This window comes from Bos grunniens, chromosome 22, assembly GCF_055505025.1.
Source record: "Bos grunniens cultivar Pamir isolate PY7600 chromosome 22, Bosgru_T2T1.0, whole genome shotgun sequence".
Classification (NCBI taxonomy): domain Eukaryota; kingdom Metazoa; phylum Chordata; class Mammalia; order Artiodactyla; family Bovidae; genus Bos; species Bos grunniens.
Window position 1 is genome coordinate 38066725 of NC_141186.1, and position 21178 is coordinate 38087902.

At 40.9% G+C, this 21178-nt stretch overlaps 1 long non-coding RNA gene across 1 annotated transcript in view; it reads right to left on the reverse strand.

The window, feature by feature from the left end:
- The window catches only part of LOC147348306 (uncharacterized), an 80883-nt gene that overhangs the window by 52037 nt on the left and 7668 nt on the right, over positions 1–21178 (reverse strand). The window contains exon 2 of the long non-coding RNA XR_015151432.1: positions 19755–20285. This is a non-coding gene — a long non-coding RNA (uncharacterized LOC147348306). The remainder of the gene's footprint in view (positions 1–19754; positions 20286–21178) is intronic.

The following is a 21178-nucleotide window of genomic DNA, read 5'->3' on the forward strand; positions in this document are numbered from 1 at the left end:
ATGGGTTTGAACAAACATATCATGACATGTATCTACCATTACGGTATCACACAGAATAGCTTCTCTGCCCCAACAGTCTTATGCACTAGTCATTCTTCCCTTTCCCCTAAACCCTGAAAACCTCTGCTCTTTTTTTATCATTCTCTATAGTTTTGCCTTTTAAGACTGGCATTTAAAAATACAGTTGCTTCTCTGCTCAGTGTTATGTGGCAGCCTGGATGGGAGCGGAGTCTGGGGGAGAATGGATATGTATATGTATGGCTAAGTCCCTTCTCCGTTAGTCTGAAACTATCACAACATTGTTAATGGGCTATACCCCAGTACAAAATAAAAAATTCAAAAGAAAAAAAAAACAGTTGCTTTATGGGGATCAACTGTTTTATGTCAGTTTCTCTTCTAACTATCCAAAGTTTTTCTGAAATGTAATTGTATATTTTGAAGGTAAAACTTTCTAAACATATCGAACACTTCTACATTTTCTTAAGGAAAGTTTAATACCTAATGATGGCTGAGGAGAAGGATTTAGGTTTTTCAATTATAGCATCTCTGGTTTAGGAGGGCTGGAAAAATTGAACCTCTTTGTTCTACTATGTGGAAAACCGAGGCTGGAGAGAGAATTGGGTCACACAGCTAGTGAGTGGCAGAGGTGATAGCTGAACACAGACTTCCAACTTCCTGGTCCAGTTCTCCCTTTAGTATTCCGGGCTGCTTTTGGGGATGGATTTTGATGACTGGGGTCTCCAGAAGTCTGAAAACAAGTGCTGAGAGTTCATACAAAAAGATAAATGAGTCGTTCGTATGTGTACTATTCTCCAAATAGCTGGCTTCTGACCTGCTCCACCAGAGAGAAGACTTCTAGGTCTTCATAAGAAAGCAACATGATGTAACAGAAATACCAAACAGAATTGGATTCAAATTCTTCATCAGCCATTGTCAGTTAAATGACTTTCAGTTCAGTTCAGTTCAGTTGCTCAGTCGTGTCCAACTCTTTGCGACCCCATGAATCGCAGCACGCCAGGCCTCCCTGTCCATCACCAACTCCCGGAGTTCACTCAGACTCATCGAGTCAGTGATGCCATCCAGCCATCTCATCCTCTGTCGTCCCCTTCTCCTCCTGCCCCCAATCCCTCCCAGCATCAGAGTCTTTTCCAATGAGTCAACTCTTCGCATCAGGTGGCCAAAGTACTGGAGTTTCAGCTTTAGTGTCATTCCTTCCAAAGAAATCCCAGGGCTGATCTCCTTCAGAATGAACTGGTTGGATCTCCTTGCAGTCCAAGGGACTCTCAAGAGTCTTCTCCAACACCACAGTTCAAAAGCATCAGGCTAGTCCCATAACTTTCAAGTCTTTTTGAGCTCTCATTGGTAGAATGGAGATTGTAGTAATTACATCATGGAGTAGAGATGATGATAAACTGATCATTGTAGGTATGTAAACTACATGATACATACTTAACAGTAGCCATGACAGCATTGCCAATAATAATAAAAACAACCATTAAAATTCACTGAGTGCCTACAGTGTGCTAGAACCTTTTCTTTGCTTTTTAAAATTGTCCCTTGATCTTCCCTACCATGATAAATACAATTAGGAGAGGGTTAGTGTTTTGAGGTGATACCCATTACAGGAGACAAAATTTTCAGAACTCAGTGGCAATTTGCTCTAGAGGAGGAAATTAGAAAATTAATACTACTCTGAAAATCAACTCATCTCAGAATATCAAACATTAAGCCTGTAGACCTTGAGGATATCAAAAATCTATTACTGTGGAGGTCTTTTTCCATGCTGTGTTGATTAGCACAGAGGATGTGAGTGTGCCTTGAGGACTACATTTTTTCCAGCTTAAAAAAATTATGAGTCTATCATCTTTAAAGTAAAAAAAAAAAATTCTGATATGTAATGAATACCTGAAACTCTCATTGACAGAAAGATTCTGAAGAGAGGGAGGCATAGGCAAAAAAAAAAAAAAAATCCTTTATCAAAACTATCAGAAATGACTGAGGAGAAAATACATGAAAATTAAATCACTATGGGTTGCAAGTCATGAAGAAAAACATGTTTGATTTCTAGTAGTTTTTTGATGAGAAAGTTTGGCAGAGTTACAGTTTCATAATTTCCCTATTTTAAACTTGGCTAAAAATGCTCAAGATAGCTTTTAGTTTTACTGAAAGGTTAATTTTTCACCTATAGACAAATAAGCTTCCCATTATACTTTGCCAGGTGTTAAATGTGAAAATGGCACCCTCTTTGCCCAGCAATGTAGGCTGGAGATGGCAAGGTCATCTGTAACCTATTTTACATGGTCCTGTATCAGTTACAACACCCTTCTCTAACAGTGATGCTTTCACAGAAACAGTAGGTTGGACTTTTTATATTCTGGACTTGTCATAATGAAACATTAAGTTCCTTTTCACAAATGTGTTTTCTCTGTTCTTGGTATTCTGAGTCATGTTCATTGCCTGCTTAATGACACATTTTCAGAGGCTGATGAATCTTGGTAAACAAAGTTGCAAACAGAGAAAAAACCCATGAGGTTGAAGGGGGTGGGGACCCAGCACATGAAATGATTTCTTCATCCTAATTTTCATTCTTGGTTATCAGCAACCCAAATATCCTAGATAATATATGTTGTTAAGCCCAGTCATTGTGTGGCTAGCCTAGTCATTGTATCTGACTCCTTTGCAACCCCATGGACTGTACCGCTTCAGGCTCCTTTGTCCATGGGATTCTCCAGACCAGAATACTGAAGTGGGTTGCCATTTTCTCCACCAGGAGACCACCCAGACCAGGTATCAAACCCATATCTCCAGCACTGTGGGGGATTCTTTACCACTGAGCCACCAGGGGAGACCTCATTGTATCAGTTATCTATTGCTAAAAGTGTGCCGAATAATGAAAACTACAGAAAAGGAGAATAAAGCAACAGTGAACATTTATTTTCTGTGATTGTGGTTTTCAGTCTGTCTACCCTGTGATGGAGAAGGATAAGAGGCTTATGGAAGCTTCCTGATGGGAGAGACTGCCTGAGGAGGAAACTGGGTCTTGTTCTGATGGGTGGGGCCATGCTCAGTAAATCCTTAATCCAATTATCTGTTGATGGGTGGAGCTGTGTTCCCTTCCAGCTATTTGCCTGGGGCCAAACGATGGTGGAGGTCTCCCTCAAAAGGTCCCATGCATGCACTGCTACACTCAGTGCCCCCAATCCTGCAGCAGGCCACCACTGACCCACGCCTCCGCTGGAGACTCCTGGACATTCCCAGCCAAGTCTGGGTCAGTCTCTTGTGGGGTCACTGCTCCTTTCTCCTGGGCCCTGGTACACACAAGGTTCTCTCTGTGCCCTCCAAGAGTCTACTTCCCAGTCCTGTGTAAGTTCTGGCAGCTCTATGGTGGGGTTAATGGTGACCTCCTCCAAGACGGCTTATGCCATAATCAAGACTGCTGCACCCAGAGCCAACCCACACCTCCACAGGAGATGCTCAAACACAGTTCTGGCTCAGTCTCTGTGGGGTCTCTGGGTCCTGGTGCACAAGGTTTGTTTGAGCCCTCTGAGTGTCTCTGGTGGGAATGGGGTTTAATTCTAAATGTGAATTCGCCCCTCCTGCTGTCTTGCTGGGGCTTCTCCTTTGCCCTTGGATGTGGTGTATCTCCTCACAGCTGCTCCAGTGCTGCACAGCTGCTGCTCCAGTGCCTACCATACTGCTGGGGCTTCTCTGATTCCTTGGAAGAAAAGTTATGACCAACCTAGACAGCATATTAAAAAGCAGAGACATTACTTTGCCAACAAAGAAAGGTCCATCTAGTCAAGGCCATGGTTTTTCCAATGGTCATGTATATATGTGAGAGTTGGACTGTAAAGAAAGCTGAGAGCCGAAGAATTGATGCTTTTGAACTGTCGTGCTGGAGAAGACTCTTGAGAGTCCCTTGGACTGCAAGGAGATCCAACTAGTTCATCTTAAAGGAAATCAATCCTGAATATTCATTGGAAGGGCTGATGCTAAAGCTGAAACTTCAATATTTGGCCACCTCATGTGAAGAGCTGACTCATTTGAAAAGACCCCGATGCTGGGAAAGATTGAAGGAGGGAGGAGAAGGGGACGACAGAGGATGAGATGGTTGGATGGCATCCCCTACTCAAAGGACATGAGTTTGAGTAAACTCCGGGAGTTGGTGATGGGAAGGAGGCCTGAATACTGCAGTCTATGGGGTTGCAAAGAGTCAGACAGGGCTGAATGACTGAACTGAACTGAACTGAACATTTATTTAGCCCACGAGTCTGAGAATTGGCTGGGCTGTCCCTCTGGTTGTGGCTGAGCTTGCTCAAAACTGTGGGAATTTGTTGGCTTTTTGCTGATCTACCTTGGTTCAGTAGGAGTGACTGGATGATCTGGCTCCTCTCTCCTCGAACAGGCTAATCTGAGCACTTTTCAGGGCAGAAGAAGAGATGCAGGAGTAAGGCAAGCCTGGGTACACAAGTGGTTTTCAAACTTGCTGGTGGCCAGTTTGCTTCTGTTCCATCAGCCAAAACAAGCCATGTGGGAGGGCACTATAAGGTTATACAGTACAAGAGCATGAACTTGAGAATGGTAAAGAATTTGAACATATTAATGCAATCCACATATCACACCCATGTTTCTTCTAAAAGACTATTTGGGAAAACTACACACTGGACTTATAACAAGTAATTTTTAAAATGTGTAGATTTGGCAAGTACAGATTTGAATCCTGATTCTATCTTTAGTAGCTCTGTGACCTTGGGCAAGTGAGTACCGCTGGGCTGTGGTTTCCTTATCTACAGCGTTTGAACAGTGATAGTACATACATCATAAGGCTGTTGAGATGTAATGAGATAATGTGTATAAATAATACCTAATTCTTATGTAACATTTACTATACATCAGGCTGTGTTCTATGTGTCTTATGTATTTTAACTTATTTAATCCTCACAATAATTCCATGTGGTAGATACTATTATTATTATTATTGCTAGTTTGCAGATAAAGATTGTGAGGCCCAGAGAGGTTCTAGAACTTTCTGATGAGTTATAGCTGGTGAGAGAGCTGAGATTCAGAACCTAGGCAGTCTGGTTTCAGAGTCTGTACTGGGAACCATTATCTGATGCTAATCTTAGCATAATGCCTGTTAGAAAATAAACATGCAATGTTTCAAGCTATTATCTTTAAAAAGTTATTGTTAACTCACTCATGCCATGTGGCTTAAGTGGACCATCTATAAATCCACTTTCTGACATGTAGAGTTCTGTTTTTCAAACACATTGCATTGTCCAAAAAGATTCAGGTGGACCATTTGAGAAACCTATGATACTGTTTGGTAGACAAAGACACATTAAGCTTTTTAAAATGGTGCAGCTGTATGACAAAAATGAATCTTAATATAAATATTATTGGCAGCTTTCTACAAAGTTGTAAGAGTGACTGCCATTGATGAAGACCACCCACCAAACTGTGTGACGTACAAGATAAGCAGTGCTGACATCCAGGTTATACAAAGATTCTGGATTTACACACTCTCTGGAATGACTGAACTCACCACACAGCCAGGCTACAAGACTGTGAAGCAAGATAACCTCACTGATACTTCACTGTGGAAGGTGTGGACTGTGACAAATTTCATCCTTGTACAGCAACAGCCCTGGTAAGTAGAAAGTCCCCAGGTTTTTCTCTTTTCTTTTTTTTTTAACAGTTAAAAAAATTTATTTTTGGCTGTGCCATATGCAAGGCATGTGATATCTTAGTTCCCTGACCGGGAATCAAATCTGGGCCCCTGAAGTGGAAGTAAAGAATCTTAGCCACTGGAGCACCAGGGCAATCTCTAGAAAGTCCCATGTTTTGATATAATACAGATGATGTGTTAGCTTTTAATTTATTACAATTGAAATTGTCAAATAATAACAATAATTCTCATGAGATTAAAGAATTATAATAATAGCCAGAATGTCTCTAACACTTGTGCCAGATCCTGTTGTAGGTAATTTCATATCTTGATGTAGTTAATATTCACCTTTAGTCCTCAAAGTAGACAATACTACCATCATTTCTACTCTATAGATGAGGAAACTTGGGCACAAAGTTTGGGAAACTTATGTAAAATGACACAGGGCTTGTAGAACTGGACTTACACTCAGGCTGCCTCTCATTAAGAGGTGATGCTGACAACATAGGTAATTAACCACAATGTGTTTTTCGACATCACAACAGGAGGAAGTGTAGGGCTCTAAATTATTGTCACAACATCAAAGGACTCTTGAAAGACCTTCAGAGTGAATAGTGCTGTATTGATGATGTGGAATGTGTTTTTAATGACTGAGGTTTTATCATCAGAGAAGAGACAGAGGTAGGACTGAAGAGTTTTTAGGTCCTCATTTGGCCTGATGATTCAGTGTCTATTTCCTCTTTGTACAGAGCCCCCTGGCTTGCTGCTCAGGTAGTGATTAGGATTCCTGAGTGTGTCACTGTGAGGAAAACACCAGGTCTACGGACATCAACAGTCAGAATGACTTTCACAGGGACTGAATTCCAGTCATGTGGACAGGATTTAGTGGTTTGATTGTCTCAGGTAGGTACCTATGAGAATAATCTTTAGACCTAGGTACCTGTGGTAGTTTTTCCTGTAGAAATTTATGAGCTCCTCAAATTGTATAGGATGCCATTCACTTGCAATTATCATCCACTAATTACAAATGATAAGAGGGGAAAGCACATAATTAAAAAACAACTTCAAGTGACTCTGATCTTACAAACACGGTTTCTAATTTAACTAAAGGTAAAGCGGGAACTTCTTCACTTCCTCTTTTAACTAATATCTATTGAATGTTTTCTCTGTGCACAATTTCCTGGGTTGCAAAGACATGTCAGACAATATATGGCTTCGGGTAGCTTAAATTTTTAACACAGGTAAAGTTAAATTATATATAGCAGGAATATTGATGTAGATTGAGGAATATTGAGGTAGATGTGATGTATACCTCAATATACATGTATATGTATATTGAGGTAGATTGACCAACCTAGACAGCATATTAAAAAGCAGAGACATTACTTTGTCAACAAAGGTCCGTCTAGTCAAGGCTATGGTTTTTCCAGTAGTCATGTATGGATGTGAGAGTTGAGCGCAGAAAGCTGAGCGCAGAAGAATTGATGCTTTTGAACTGTCGTGTTGGAGAAGACTCTTGAGAGTTCCATGGACTGCAAGGAGATACAACCAGTCCATCCTAAAGGAGATCAGTCCTGGGTGTTCACTGGAAGGACTGATGCTAAAGCTGAAACTCCAGTACTTTGGCCACCTGATGCGAAGAGCTGACTCATTGAAAAAGACCCTGATGCTGGGAAAGATTGAGGGCAGGAGGAGAAGGGGACAACAGAGGATGAGACAGTTGGATGGCATCACTGACTCAATGGACATGAGTTTGGGTGGACTCTGGGAGTTGGTGATGGACAGGGAGGCCTGGCGTGCTGCAGTTCATGGGATCGCAAAGAGTCGGACATGACTGAGCAACTGAACTGAACTGGTATATTGATGATATAGACAAATGTGACTTTTGAGTTCAGAAAAGGAAGATGGTTCTTTAGATCCCAAATTATAGGAATCTGTCATCATCATTGTCATCACCATCATCATCACCCACCATTTATTGAGAACCTACCCAGGAGGTGCAGTGGTAAAGAATCTGCTTGCCATTGCAGAAGATACAATAGTCGTGGGTTGGATACCTGGGTCAGGAAGATCCCTTGGAGGAGGAAATGGCAATCTGCTCCAATATACTTGCCTGGAAAATTCCAAAGGCAGAGGAGCCGGGCAGGCTACAGTCCACGGGGTCACAAAGAGTGAGATACAACTGAACGTGCATGCACAATAAAAGGCAAGACTGTGAGATCTTGTTTAGCCTCAATCCCAACCATGAGGTAGCTACTGATACTACTCTTTATAGGCAGAAGAATTTTATTTCTAAGGTTTAGAGGTTAAGTAACTTATCCAAATTTATTCAGCTAGAAAGAGGGAGAAGGATTAATTCTGGGCACCTAACCACTATTGTGCACCCTAAATTATCTCTCTGATCCATCAGCAAACCCTGTTGTCTCTACTTTCAAAACATATCCTGGATGCTGTCTGGTTGCGCCACCATTGTCCCTTTCCTGGTCTAGGGCCGCAGCCTCCTAACTGGAATCCCCACTTCCACCCGTGCTCTACAATCTACTCTTCACAAAGCAGCCAGAATGATTCTTTCAAAAGGCAATTTACCCTCTTCCTCAAAGCTCTCCAATGGCTTCCCATCACACTTGGCAAAAGCTCCAAGATTGCTTCCAAAGTCTGCTGCGCCCTTTGTGATCTGGACCCCAGATCTTTGTGTTCAGCTCCTCTAGCTCTTTCCCTCTTACTTCAATCCACTCATGTGAATTTCTTGCAGAGTCTTCAACACACCCGAAATGTTTATACCTCACAGACTTTGCCTCAGGCTGGAATGCTTGTCTTCCAACCACGTGACTCACATTCTTACCTTAATCCTATTTTTGCTCCAAAGTAGCTTGCTCACAATGCAGGGCTCATGGGTTCAATCTCTGGTCCACATGCTTTAGAGTAGCTAAGCCCTCTAGCTGCAAGTACTGAAGGCCTTGTGCCTAGAGCCTGTGCTCTGGCACAAGAGAAGCCACCTCAGTGAGAAGCCCATGCACTGCAATGAAGAGTAGCCCCTGCTCGCCACAATTAGAGAAAAGTTGGTATGAAGCAACAAAGACCAGGTACAACCAAAAACAAATAAATAAGTAAATAAAAATTAAAAAGACCAGATCTCCTTCCCCCTAAAAAAAGAAATAGTAAATTAATTCTACAAGCAGCAACACAGAGAAAGCAAGAAAATATGGCACTGAATGAGAAAAGTAGGAAACAGGAAAGATCTTTAGCACAATATCATTTGTGCAAATCAAAATCATGTAACCAAACACTAACATGCTGCAAGGATACATTCTTGCTTAAGGACATGTATCCATTATAGGGCAGAAGGAAGAAAATAGAGGGTTCAAAGAAAGCCTTTCTTTCATGACTTTCTTCTATTAAAATAGTTCCATCAACTATTCACTATCTCCTTTTTTTTTAGAAGTCAATTAAATAAATCAAGTTTGTGCTTAGGAGTATACTTTTCTCTAGGACTGAAAACATTTTCCCCCCCCCCCCCGCAGATGCTATAATCACTGAATAGACATAAACAAATGAAGGAAATTGTTATAGATGTAAAATCAACACCATTTTGGTTTGCGGTGATATAATCTGGGTTGGTAGTCTGTTGTCTTAGGGAATCATGTACATCAATGCATGTAAGACAATTTTGAAACATTTTGAAAGGATATAAAGAGTATAAATAAAACTATTGTGATGGGTGCTGAAGGGAATTTCTTTGAAAAATCTCAAATAAACAGGACATTAATGAGAATGTTGTAATAAAGCAGTGGACTGGGCTTATTCCTTATCTCCTTAACTGCAGAGCACCAATTTCCATATGACAGTGCCTGCTATACAGTTTTGTTTACTTGTTTATTGTTTTACCTCCTCCTTTAGAATATCCTGAAAGATGATGCTGTGAAAGTGCTGCACTCAATATGCCAGCAAATTTGGAAAACTCAGCAGTGGCCACAGGACTGGAAAAGGTCAGTTTTCATTCCAATCCCAAAGAAAGGCAATGCCAAAGAATGCTCAAACTACTGCACAATTGCACTCATCTCACATGCTAGTAAAGTAATGCTCAAGATTCTCCAAGCCAGGCTTCAGCAATATGTGAACCGTCAACTTTCTGATGTTCAAGCTGGTTTTAGAAAAGGCAGAGGAACCAGAGATCAAATTGCCAACATTCACTGGATCATGAAAAAAGCAAGAGAGTTCCAGAAAAACATCTATTTCTGCTTTATTGACTATGCCAAAGCCTTTGACTGTGTGGATCACAATAAACTGTGGGAAATTCTGAAAGAGATGGGAATACCAGACCACCTGACCTGTCTCTTGAGAAATCTGTATGCAGGTCAGGAAGCAACAGTTAGAACTGGACATGGAACAACAGACTGGTTCCAGATAGGAAAAGGAGTACATCAAGGCTGTATATTGTCACCCTGTTTATTTAACTTATATGCAGAGTACATCATGAGAAATGCTGGACTGGAAGAAGCACAAGCTTGAATCAAGATTGCTGGGAGAAATATCAATAACCTCAGATATGCAGATGACACCATCCTTATGGCAAAAAGTGAAGAGGAACTCAAAAGCCTCTTGATGAAAGTGAAAGAGGAGAGTGAAAAAGTTGGCTTAAAGCTCAACATTCAGAAAATGAAGATCATGGCATCTGGTCTTGTCACTTTATGGGAAATAGATGGGGAAACAGTGGAAACAGTGTCAGACTTTATTTTTCTGGGCTCCAAAATCACTACAGATGGTGACTGCAGCCATGAAATTAAAAGACACTTACTCCTTGGAAGGAAAGTTATATCCAACCTAGATAGCATATTCAAAAGCAGAGACATTACTTTGCCAACAAAGGTCCATCTAGTCAAGGCTATGGTTTTTCCAGTGGTCATGTATGGATGTGAGAGTTGGACTGTGAAGAAGGCTGAGCACCAAAGAATTGATGCTTTTGAACTGTGGTGTTGGAGAAGACTCTTGAGAGTCCCTTGGACTGCAAGGAGATCCAACCAGTCCATTCTGAAGGAGATCAGCCCTGGGATTTCTTTGGAAGGAATGATGCTAAAGCTGAAACTCCAGTACTTTGGCCACCTCATGTGAAGAGCTGACTCATTGGAAAAGACTCTGATGCTGGGAGGGATGGGGGGCAGGAGGAGAAGGGGATGACAGAGGATGAGCTGGCTGGATGGCATCACTGACTCAATGGACGTGAGTCTGAGTGAACTCCGGGAGTTGGTGATAGATAGGGAGGCCTGGCGTGCTGTGATTCATGGGGTTGCAAAGAGTCGGACATGACTGAGTGACTGAACTGAACTGAACTTAGAATATCGATTGTGATATTCTAAGAGGGACTTTGATTTACCTTTGTATTTTCTGTGTTTAGACCAGTGCTTAGCACATAGTGTTAAATAAATATCCAATGAATGGATGAATTTATCCTCCCAACAATCCTAGATGTGGAGGAAGGAGCTCTCCCTTTTGCAGATGAGCAAAATGACATTTACTCCCTTGTATCAAAAAAAGATATGCCAACTGGAAGGCCCAAGGTTTTTATAAAGAGTTCTGATTCCAAATTCTGTGCTGTTTGCATTATAATACAGCAATCTTCCTAAAATCATATTAAATAGAACACACAGCTTTATTCAACTTATAGAAGTAGCATTAAAAATGAATTGTTCCCCAGGATTTTAGCTGTGTTGTTAAAACATTTCATAAAACATTTTTAAAAGGTAGTGCTTGCAAATAGGAGCACCCTAGAGAATCTTCTGTGAATGTTGCTGAGAAAGTTATTACTCATCTAAGAGGTGGGCAGATAACCTTTCTAGGCTGACTGGCATTTGATCACTGACATTTTAAAATCCTTGATATTTTGATCTTTTCCCATGTAAATCACAGTTTCCCAGTTCATGGTATTTTAATTAAGAAAAAGGTTGACAACAGCCCCTAATTAAGGTCAGAGCATATTTTGAAGCAATCATATTGTTACTAAAAAATATATTGTGCCTGAGAGAATGGTGCAGAGGAGGCCCCTAAGTTGAGAAGGAGGAAGCTTCTCCTCCTTTTAGGCTATGTTTGCCATTAGGAGACTTCAGTTAAAAGATTCAAGGGATTACAATTTTTAGAGGCATCATTCTCCAGCTTTCCTTTCTTACCATTTATGTAACTCATGAGCTTTCCACTGGTTCTTCCAACAAGCCCAAAACTCTCCCTAATGGCCACACTGAATGTCACAGCTGACCCAGGAATAATAAGGTAACTGACTAGTTGATTGGCAGCCAGAACCCACATCTGGAGGAACATTTCTTCACATTCCAAATCCTAGACTCTTTATTTAATAATTCTAAATGATCTGTCTCTAGCCAGATGCTTCTTACTGATTCTGTGTATAAATAGTCACATGACGTGGATGTGATGCTTCTTCCTCCCTCATTGCTGACAGGTCGTGGTTGACATCTTAGACAAGAATGATGAAGCTCCTGTCTGGACACCTTCTGTATACCAGGCAGTCATTTTTGACAATGTTGTTGCTGGGACAAACGTCAACGGTTTCCAACTAAACTGTCATGACAGAGATTCACAGGATTTTGAAATGCGCTTTGAGATGGTTTCTGGTGAATCATTTTATTTTTTCTTTTGATCGTGAGCATGTGTTGAATTGATAAACCTCTTTGACATAAATAACATAATCTTAGAAGTAACTATGTTTACAGAGATTAAACCATTTCCTATCTATGCTGCTAGGTGTCCTCAAGGAATCTTTTTCACTTCCATATGTGCTATCTAATTCCTCCTATGGTGGAACAATCTATGACTTCAATGATACTTGATAATGAAGGGACTTTGGATCAGCAAGATGAAATTACAAGTAACTAGGTCTACTGTTCATGGTACCGGCTGGAAATAGCAGCCATTTCCCACGTGACGCTAATACAGATCCACCAGGATAGATGTTTTCTCCTGCATTATTATTGGATTTTCACAGATTCATGTCAACTTCAGTCATGTCTTGGGACATATGGAAGAAATTTATTGAAGATCAAATATGTGCCAGGAGGAGGGTACACAGAATTGTACAAGACAGATGTGGACCTTGTATTCATGGAATTCATGGTTCATTAAGCTAGTAGTAACATCAACAGCTACAGAACTGTAAAGCATGGCAAGTTTTATTAAGGAAAACTCCTGGGTATCATGAGAGGGAATAAGAAGAAGTACTTAAAGTATGGAGGTCAGACCTGCTGTCATGCAACTGAAAGAATGGGCCCATGGACATGGGTTCACGTTCCCAAATAACTGTACAGGCTGGTTCAGTGTCGCTCCTCTTGCTAGTGTGCATCTTCTTAACAACAGGGTCTCCAGGACCACTGAAACCTGACTTAAAATGTAGTAGGCACTCAATAGATATTTGTGGTCTGACTGGCCTATTTGATATTGATCCATACTACCCTGAAAGTGGGAATAAAATCCTCTGAGTAGGAGATGAAGGAAAGGAACACATTTAGGCAGAATAATTTGATAATAGTGTGAAGCTTGCTGACCACATATGGGGATCACACTCAGGATCTTAATTAATCTTTAGAACAAATTTTTTTCCAGCCAACTGAATTTCCTGCTTACTTGATTTTCATTTTACTGTAACCCTTATATATGTATAAGGAATCAGAAAATAATATAATTATACTTACTTATATTTACCGTCAGAGAAGGCAATGGCACCCCACTCCAGTACTCTTGCCTGGAAAATCCCATGGACGGAGGAGCCTGGTAGGCTGCAGTCCATGGGGTGGCTAAGAGTCGGACATGACTGAGCGACTTCACTTTCACTTTTCACTTTCATGCATTGGAGAAGGAAATGGCACCCCACTCCAGTGTTCTTGCCTGGAGAATCCCAGGGACGGGGCAGCCTGGTGGGCTGCCGTCTATGGGGTCGCACAGAGCCGGACATGACTGAAGCGACTTAGTATTAGTAGTAGTAGCATATTTACCGTGTTTAAAAAGCTGTGTAAGGTAGCCTGAGAAAACCTTTCAATGTACCTTAAAATACTTCTAATTTTCGATTTCTCCCTTTTAAAGGAAATGTGAACAATCATTTTGGATTTGACCCAACTCGGGGTTCAAATACTCTGAAATTAACTGTGAAGAATCCTTTTAACTTTGAATCTGGAGCTAAACTGCAGAGGCAGTACCATCTTGTAGTGCACATAATTGATGACAACCTGAAATAACGGCAAAGCCCAAGACAGGCACCGGTATTATAGATATTTATGTGACAAGGGCCAACATGCCACCTCCTCCAACCACCAGCTCTGAAGTAAGGAGTTATGGAATTTAATTTGGCTCTGTGTGTGGGAAATGTCCACTGCAAATTCAGCTTTCATCTAAAAGGCTACTCAGGCAGTGCCTCCATCCTTAGGCCTTTTCACCGGGGCACCACCCCATCCAGCCACCAGGCACATTTTAGAATGTGCATCTCTGAGAATCCACTGTGTAGGGGAGAGAGAATTTGTTTCATTACTGGGGAAGCATAAGCATGCAACGGATGGCATCTAAATGAGCCGAGAGTCCTGCCCACCAGAAAGACCCACTTGTCAATGAATTCTCTTAGTTAAACACCTCTCCAACTGGGCACTTTCAAATGTTATTCTCTAGGGCCATGTCTTTTACAGTAATGGGCACCAATCCTGCGCCTGGCACTGTGCTCCAGGGCTTATATTCTTTGTTTCATCTAATCTTCAATCTAACCCCATGAAGTAGAGCAGACCCTTCAGTAGCTTGTTGTTTCAAAAAAATAGATACATAATGCCTCTGCAGAACTCCAGAATGATTTCTCAGTCAGCCAAGGATACTGTCTGTTCAGAAGACTTTATGGTTAGTATATATTACTGTCTTTTAAGCCTTTGAAATAGAGGCATTTTTAAAAACAACATGGATGATAAATCTTTCCACCAGGATATATGATTTTCAAGAAAACACGTTCTCTCACACTGCACAAGAGGGTTTATTCTGCATCCAGAAGGTAACAGAGGCGTAAAGAACCTCAGGTGTCATTTAGTTCAACTCCTTGACTTTACGGATGAGAGAACTGAGGTCAAAGAGGAGGGATGGTTTTATTCAAGTTTGCAGAGCAGTCATTGCATTGAGTCCAAGTCTTTAGATGCTTAAATTGGTGCTATCTCCAGGCATGTGTCTTTCATACTATTGCCTGTGGTATTTAAAAATTCCTTGTGTCTGAGTCAATACCCTACTGTCTGTAGGACCATCACTCTATACTGATGCTATTATGTGTAAACAGATGCTCTCTAAAAACTGAGACTAATGCTCCATTTTCTCTGAAATAATTTTTCCCAACAAAGAAAAGGTCTGACCATTGTGTACACAGCTATCAACACATACAAATCCAGTGACTGGTACATTCCTTTCGTCTTCAGTCTGATGGCTATTTTCTTTGCTGGGTTAGTTTCCTGGATATGTTTCCTGCTTTGGAGGTTTGGAAAGGCTATATGATGCAGTCAGAAAATGGGCAAGGAAGTCTCTATGACAAAACCCATGTAGATGATTTTTCTTTCTAAGCTTCTGTGGTCAAGAGTTGAATCATCTGGGGTTTGGCAATCTTACTCTAAAAGCTTCTGCCTAATTTTGCCAATTTTGAAGGACACAGAGGAAGTATTTGGGGTACAAAACTCGATGGTCCCTTTCACTATTGCTCAAACCTATACTCAGAAACAGCTGGAGAGCTTTCTGTAAAAAGTGCCAACAATATAGTCTTGGGTTCTATCTCAGAGCATCTGAAATAGATTTTCCATGAGAATAGATTTTAAACAAATGAATTGTGAGCAGACGAACCCAACGACTCCCCAGATTATGCTGATACGTGGGCAGTGGTTGACAACCACTGGGAACTAGCCCAGAGGCCGGTGATAAAGCCAGGTACCCTCTCTATACTTGCTTTGAATCTATGTGAAGCTGGGAAGAGAGGCCAAAGAAATGGATAACAAATGCAGCTGCTTTCATCATCATCTGAAAATAGTTCTTCAGGGTGCAGAATGCCATGGCTTCAAAATAGAGTTGGATATGAATTTTTATTAGATAAGTAGAGACAATTTATGATTCAGAGTGTGTATCAAGGGTAGAGATGGTTAATGAGATCCGTTTATTATTTCCCATAGAGCATTTAAAAAAAAAATGGGAGTGGGAGAAGACTGGATAATAGTCATGTGCTGCACAAAGTTGAAATTCTTTTTTTTTGCCACATGTTAGCATAATGAATCTGATGTTTTGTCAAATTTTCTTTTTCTACAGAGAAATAAAGCATATGGCAGGTAAGATCCAGCTTGCTAGTTGTCACAAGATTATTTTGAATTGTGTGATTCTAAAAAAAGCCGTTTGTCTGATAACTTCCCTTTATTTATTTACCTTTTGAATAGGAGACAGAAATCAAAAGGAAATGGTTGTTACTGGAAACAGAAATAAAAAACTAGAAGTGTTAACAGTAAGTAGATTTTTGTGATCCCTGCCCAGAGGAAGAAAGAGCACTACATTGTCTCTGTAATCATGGCTCCATGGAAAGTTCTTCCATATTAACATATGGTCAATCTACTCAGGCATTATAGAAACGAGATACAATCCTTTCAATTCATCTGCTTCTGCTGGATCTCTGCGTATTAAAAACCTGGGATTTCAGATCCAGTCTTAGAATTTGGCTTTGGTCAAAATTTGCTATACACATTTTTTATGTGTATTCAGCAAAAACAACGCTAGACAAATGGAAATACAGCCTTATCCACCATTTCTTAAAAATAAGATCTAGATTTGAAAAAGAGGTTATTTATGTCATAGAGCTGTGTATGTTCTTCAGCCCTGGCGTTCCTTAGCAGATGGGGAAATCTATAGCTGATCGCCTGCATGAGTTCACTCAGGCTGCCATGATAAAGCACCACACACCGAGTGGCTTCCACAGCGGACATTTATCTTCTCTCAGTTCTGGAGGTTAGAGGTCCAGGATGAAGGTGTTGGCAGGTTTAGTGTCTTTCAAGGTCTCTCTCCTTGGCTTGCAGATGGTGCTTTCTTCCTGTGTCCTCATTTTATTCTTCCTAATCTGTGTTGTCTCTCTCCTAATCTCCTGTTCTTATAACAATACTAATCATATTGGATTAAGCCTCATCCATGTCACCTCATTTTTCTTGAATCACCTCTTAAACGTCCTGCCTCCACATTGTGATGTCCTGGAGGTTAGGGCTTGAACGTGTGAAATTCAGGAGAATCCAATTTGGCCCATAACACCTCCTATCCAAGTAAGAGACTTCACATCAGTACAAAGACCTGAGTTCAGGGAGAGTGTGGTGGGCAGACTGAGTGGGATTTGGGCCTGGGAGAAGAGAAGAAGAGCAAGGAGTTTGGGGATCCTAGGTTGCTAGCCTTCTATACGCTAGAGAGATGAGGTAATTTAATCATCTGCTCGAAGTTCTCAATATATGTCAAAACTAATTTCATCAAGTTGACTTTATTGCTAACCTTTTGTGCTTTTTAAAAGGAAACCATTGTGTATGAGACTGTATTTGATGGAGAAGCTGTTGATCCATTTTGATCCAGGTATGGTGCTTGAGTTATCTTTTGAGTGTAGCTCATTTTGTCTATTTGGATGCAAAACTGTGTGAACGGATTATTCATTAGGCTTTGCATAATGGGACTCTGTCCTAAAGCAAATCATTCAAGGGCCAGGCAGGTAAAATAAATGACTTAAAGGGGCCTCCTAAGACAGTACGTTCAATCATCAATAGCAACTGATACTTGGGGGACATGGTTATTACTCGACTCCATCAAAGTAGTGTGTCTATTTTATGCACATTGAAGCAGAGGCTCAGAGAGGTTAGGGAATATGTGAAGGTTCACAAAGCTTTCTTTCCTTTCGGAGAAAGGAAGGAGAAAAGTTGGTGGAGCTTCTGGAACAGAGACTGAATCTTAACTGTGGTAAAACAGAGGCAGATGGATGGAGACAGGTGGGTACTTGGCTACAAGAACCGTGGAAAGACTGTCACGTGCCCACAGTGGGTGGAGGGTTGTGCAAGAATGGCGGAGTGGTCTGCAGCAGACCTCTGGGTTCTTCTTCTGTTCTTTATTATTATCACTAAAAATAATAAAAAATTACTATATGCCATTTCTTCTTTCCATCTAAAATTTTTAAAAATGGTATTAATACTATTTAACAAACACCTATTTTAGCACTTTCAGTGTATCAGGCTTGTTCTTAAGAACTTGGTAATTATTAAGCTACCTATTTTTTATTCCGTTAAATATACATACAAATTTCCATTTTAAGTGTACATTTCTGTGGTATTAAATACATTCACACTGTTGTGCAATCAGCACCACTGTCCATATCCAGAATTTTTTTTCATCTTTCCCAACTGAAATTCATGAAACACTAGCTATTTTTTTATATGTCTCTGAGTATAGTTCTATGACATTTAATCACCAATATAGATTTAACTAACTATGACCATAGTCAAGATAAAGAATTGTTCCTTCACCATAAAGTGCTCTCTTGCACAAAAGAGGCAATGTTTAATGCATATGGAATCACATGCTGCTTCACGTTTTCCTTCCAATTCTCCTTTTGGTAGCAAAGCAAAACTTGAGAAGATGAGCAACTCATCACTAGGTTGGCTATAGAGCAAAAGCTCAGTAGACTTTGTGGGAAGAATAAATGCTTTGCGAGTTCATTATGATTCACTTTATCTGTTTGCAGTCCTTCTCCCCACAGTTTCTGGGAATGTGTATGAGAATAACAGCAGAATAGGTATGAGAAAGTGGAAGAAGCACCCCCAGGCACCAGGAGGGGGCCTTGGCAAACACATACTGCCTCCCAGAGGCCCATCCTTCTGAGGAGTCTTCATTCTTAAATATTCCTATGCAAGGGCAGCATTCTCCTGTGTCTCTGAATGATTGCTTTTTTGGTGTCTGTGTTTATAACCCTCTGTACTTGTCCAGTTCAGTGCTGACTGAGGGCAGCAGCGGAGGGCAGGTGGGGTGGTGTTAACCTTGAGTCTCTGAGTATGTTTTGCTGAAATTAGAGACTAAACTGATACATGTTCATTGTCTGACTTTGCCCAGTGGAAGATATGCTTGTTATGACTAGAGACTTTGTTTTGCTCACTGCTTAGCTCCAGCATATGCTTGGCACACAGTGGGGCCTCTACAAATACATGGTGAACAGATACATTTGAATATATAAATTCAAATCTCTTGTGTTTAATTCACATTACTTGTTTCTCCTATGACTATGGAAAAGAAATGGGAATTATCTTTAGAAAAGAACTTTCTTGGTTTCTGAAGTCATAAAAAATGCAGGATTTTCTCAGCATTTCTAAAAAGCACAATTGATCTTGCTTTTAATTTTCTTTTTATAGCACTCTGGAGAAGGACCATCCGAAAACTTTACTTATTAATAACTTGCCAAAGAACTGTTGGCATCCAGGCATTTGAGAGCTATGCACTTAGACAGGTAGTTCTTAAATACTAGGAACTCTCTGATGATCCTCCAAAGTTGTAGAAGACACAGTGACAGAAGAAAAGATTGTTGATGGTAGAGGGTAAATCCACACTTAACCCAAAATAGAGTTCAAGTTGGGATAACTGTTTTAAAACAAATCTCACTGCACACCAAGAGCAAAAGAAAGAGAAAGTGTTAGTCACTCAGTCATGTCCAGTTCTTTGAGACCCCATGGACTGTAGCTTGCCAGGCTCCTGTGTCCATGGAATTCTCCAGGCAAGAATACTGGATTGGGTAGCCAGTCCCTTCTCTGGGGATGTTCCTCACCTAGGGATCAAACCTGGATCTCCTGCATTGTAGATGGATTCTTTACCATCTGAGCCACCAGGGAAGCCCCCATGAGCAAAGAATTAATACATATTTGAGTCAGAGGATAATGGATGCTTGAATGATCAGAAATATCAGCCTTCATATGTATTTATGCCCCTTTGCACGTGTGCACACATAAGATTTCTTTTCAGTACAAGAATACCTCACTTCCCAACAAGAGAGAGTCCCTGAAGATAAACAGGCTCATAAATTACTTACGTAGCTCAAATGGGTTGATCCTCAGGAGGTGCTGGTGTGGAAGACTCCAGTGGATATGAAGTCTGGAGCTTGGACAAGTCACATCTCCTCTTACAAATTTGCTTTTCTTCTTTTAGAAAATGTAAACTGTCATTCCTGGCCCATTTCAATCTCATAGTTCTGTTGTGAGAAACAACATAAAACAGTTGAGATTCTACATTTGGCAGCTCTTTTTGAACTGTAAGCACTATTTAAGTATAAAATAGCAATCGTTTCATTAAGTCAAAATTGGCTGCTCTGAGAGGAGTGACTTGGAATACAGAGATGGTCATTGCATGTTTCTAAGCCAGTCTATGTTGGAATTGGTTGATAATTAGCTCCACAACTTGTGTGAAAGGAATATATTGCCTTGTTCCAGATGGCATGATAATTCTTCACCAGGGGAGAGACCAAAGATTGCCTGGGAAAATGCCGTCCCCTCTCCAGCAAGGCTCTCACTGGATCAATTATGCTCAGATGGAAGTAGATATGTGAGTCTCTATCTGCCATCACCTGCATTTTTGAAGAGAAAAAGAAGACGCATTTATAAACTTCCTTTTCAAAGTCTGGAATGGATCAATTAGTACTTAATCTGTCTCTGCCCAAACCGAGAAATATTGGAACATGGCAAGATGAGTCTTTACTTTCTTCTGTTGAGCTGTTTTGGGTTTCAGTTTCAGACTGGTAGCTGTTGTTTGGTCACTAAGTTGTGTCTGACTCTTCGACAATCCCATGGACTGTAGCCTGCCAGGCTCCTTTGTCCATAGGATTTTCCAGGCAAGAATACTGGAGTGGGTTGCCATTTCCTTCTCCTGGGGATCTTCCCGACCCAGGGATCGAACCCAGGTCTCCTGCACTGTAGGCAAACTGTTTACCACTCAGACATGGCCAAGAAAGAATGTCCGAGGTGGTGACCATAAGATGAGGGTTGTTTGGGAGGAAGCTAAAAAGGGCTGCTTTCAGGGGAAACGACTCTGGAACCAGAGGGTTCCAGATCTCTATTGGGTCAAGATCAACTTGCTTCCAAACTTGGAGATGTTCTTTTCTCCTGAGGTTTAATAATGATTGTATTAGTTTGCTGAAGGCTTCCATAGCAAATTGCCAATAAATGGTGGCTTAAAACAACAGAACTTGATTCTCTCACAGTTCTGGAAGCTACAATTTTAAAACTGAAGTGCTGGCAGTGCCCTCTTCCTTCTGGAGGCTCCAGAGGAACATTATTTTCTTGCCTCTTCCAGCTTCTGAGGGCTGCCCTGGCCTTCCTAGCTTTGTGGCTGCAGCTCTCTCCTCTCTGAGCCTGCCTTCATATTGCTTTCTCTTCTAGTTATCTATCAAATTTCCTTCTGCCTCACTTTTTTTAATTGGAGGATAATCGCTTTACGCTGTTGTGTTGTTTCTGCTGTACA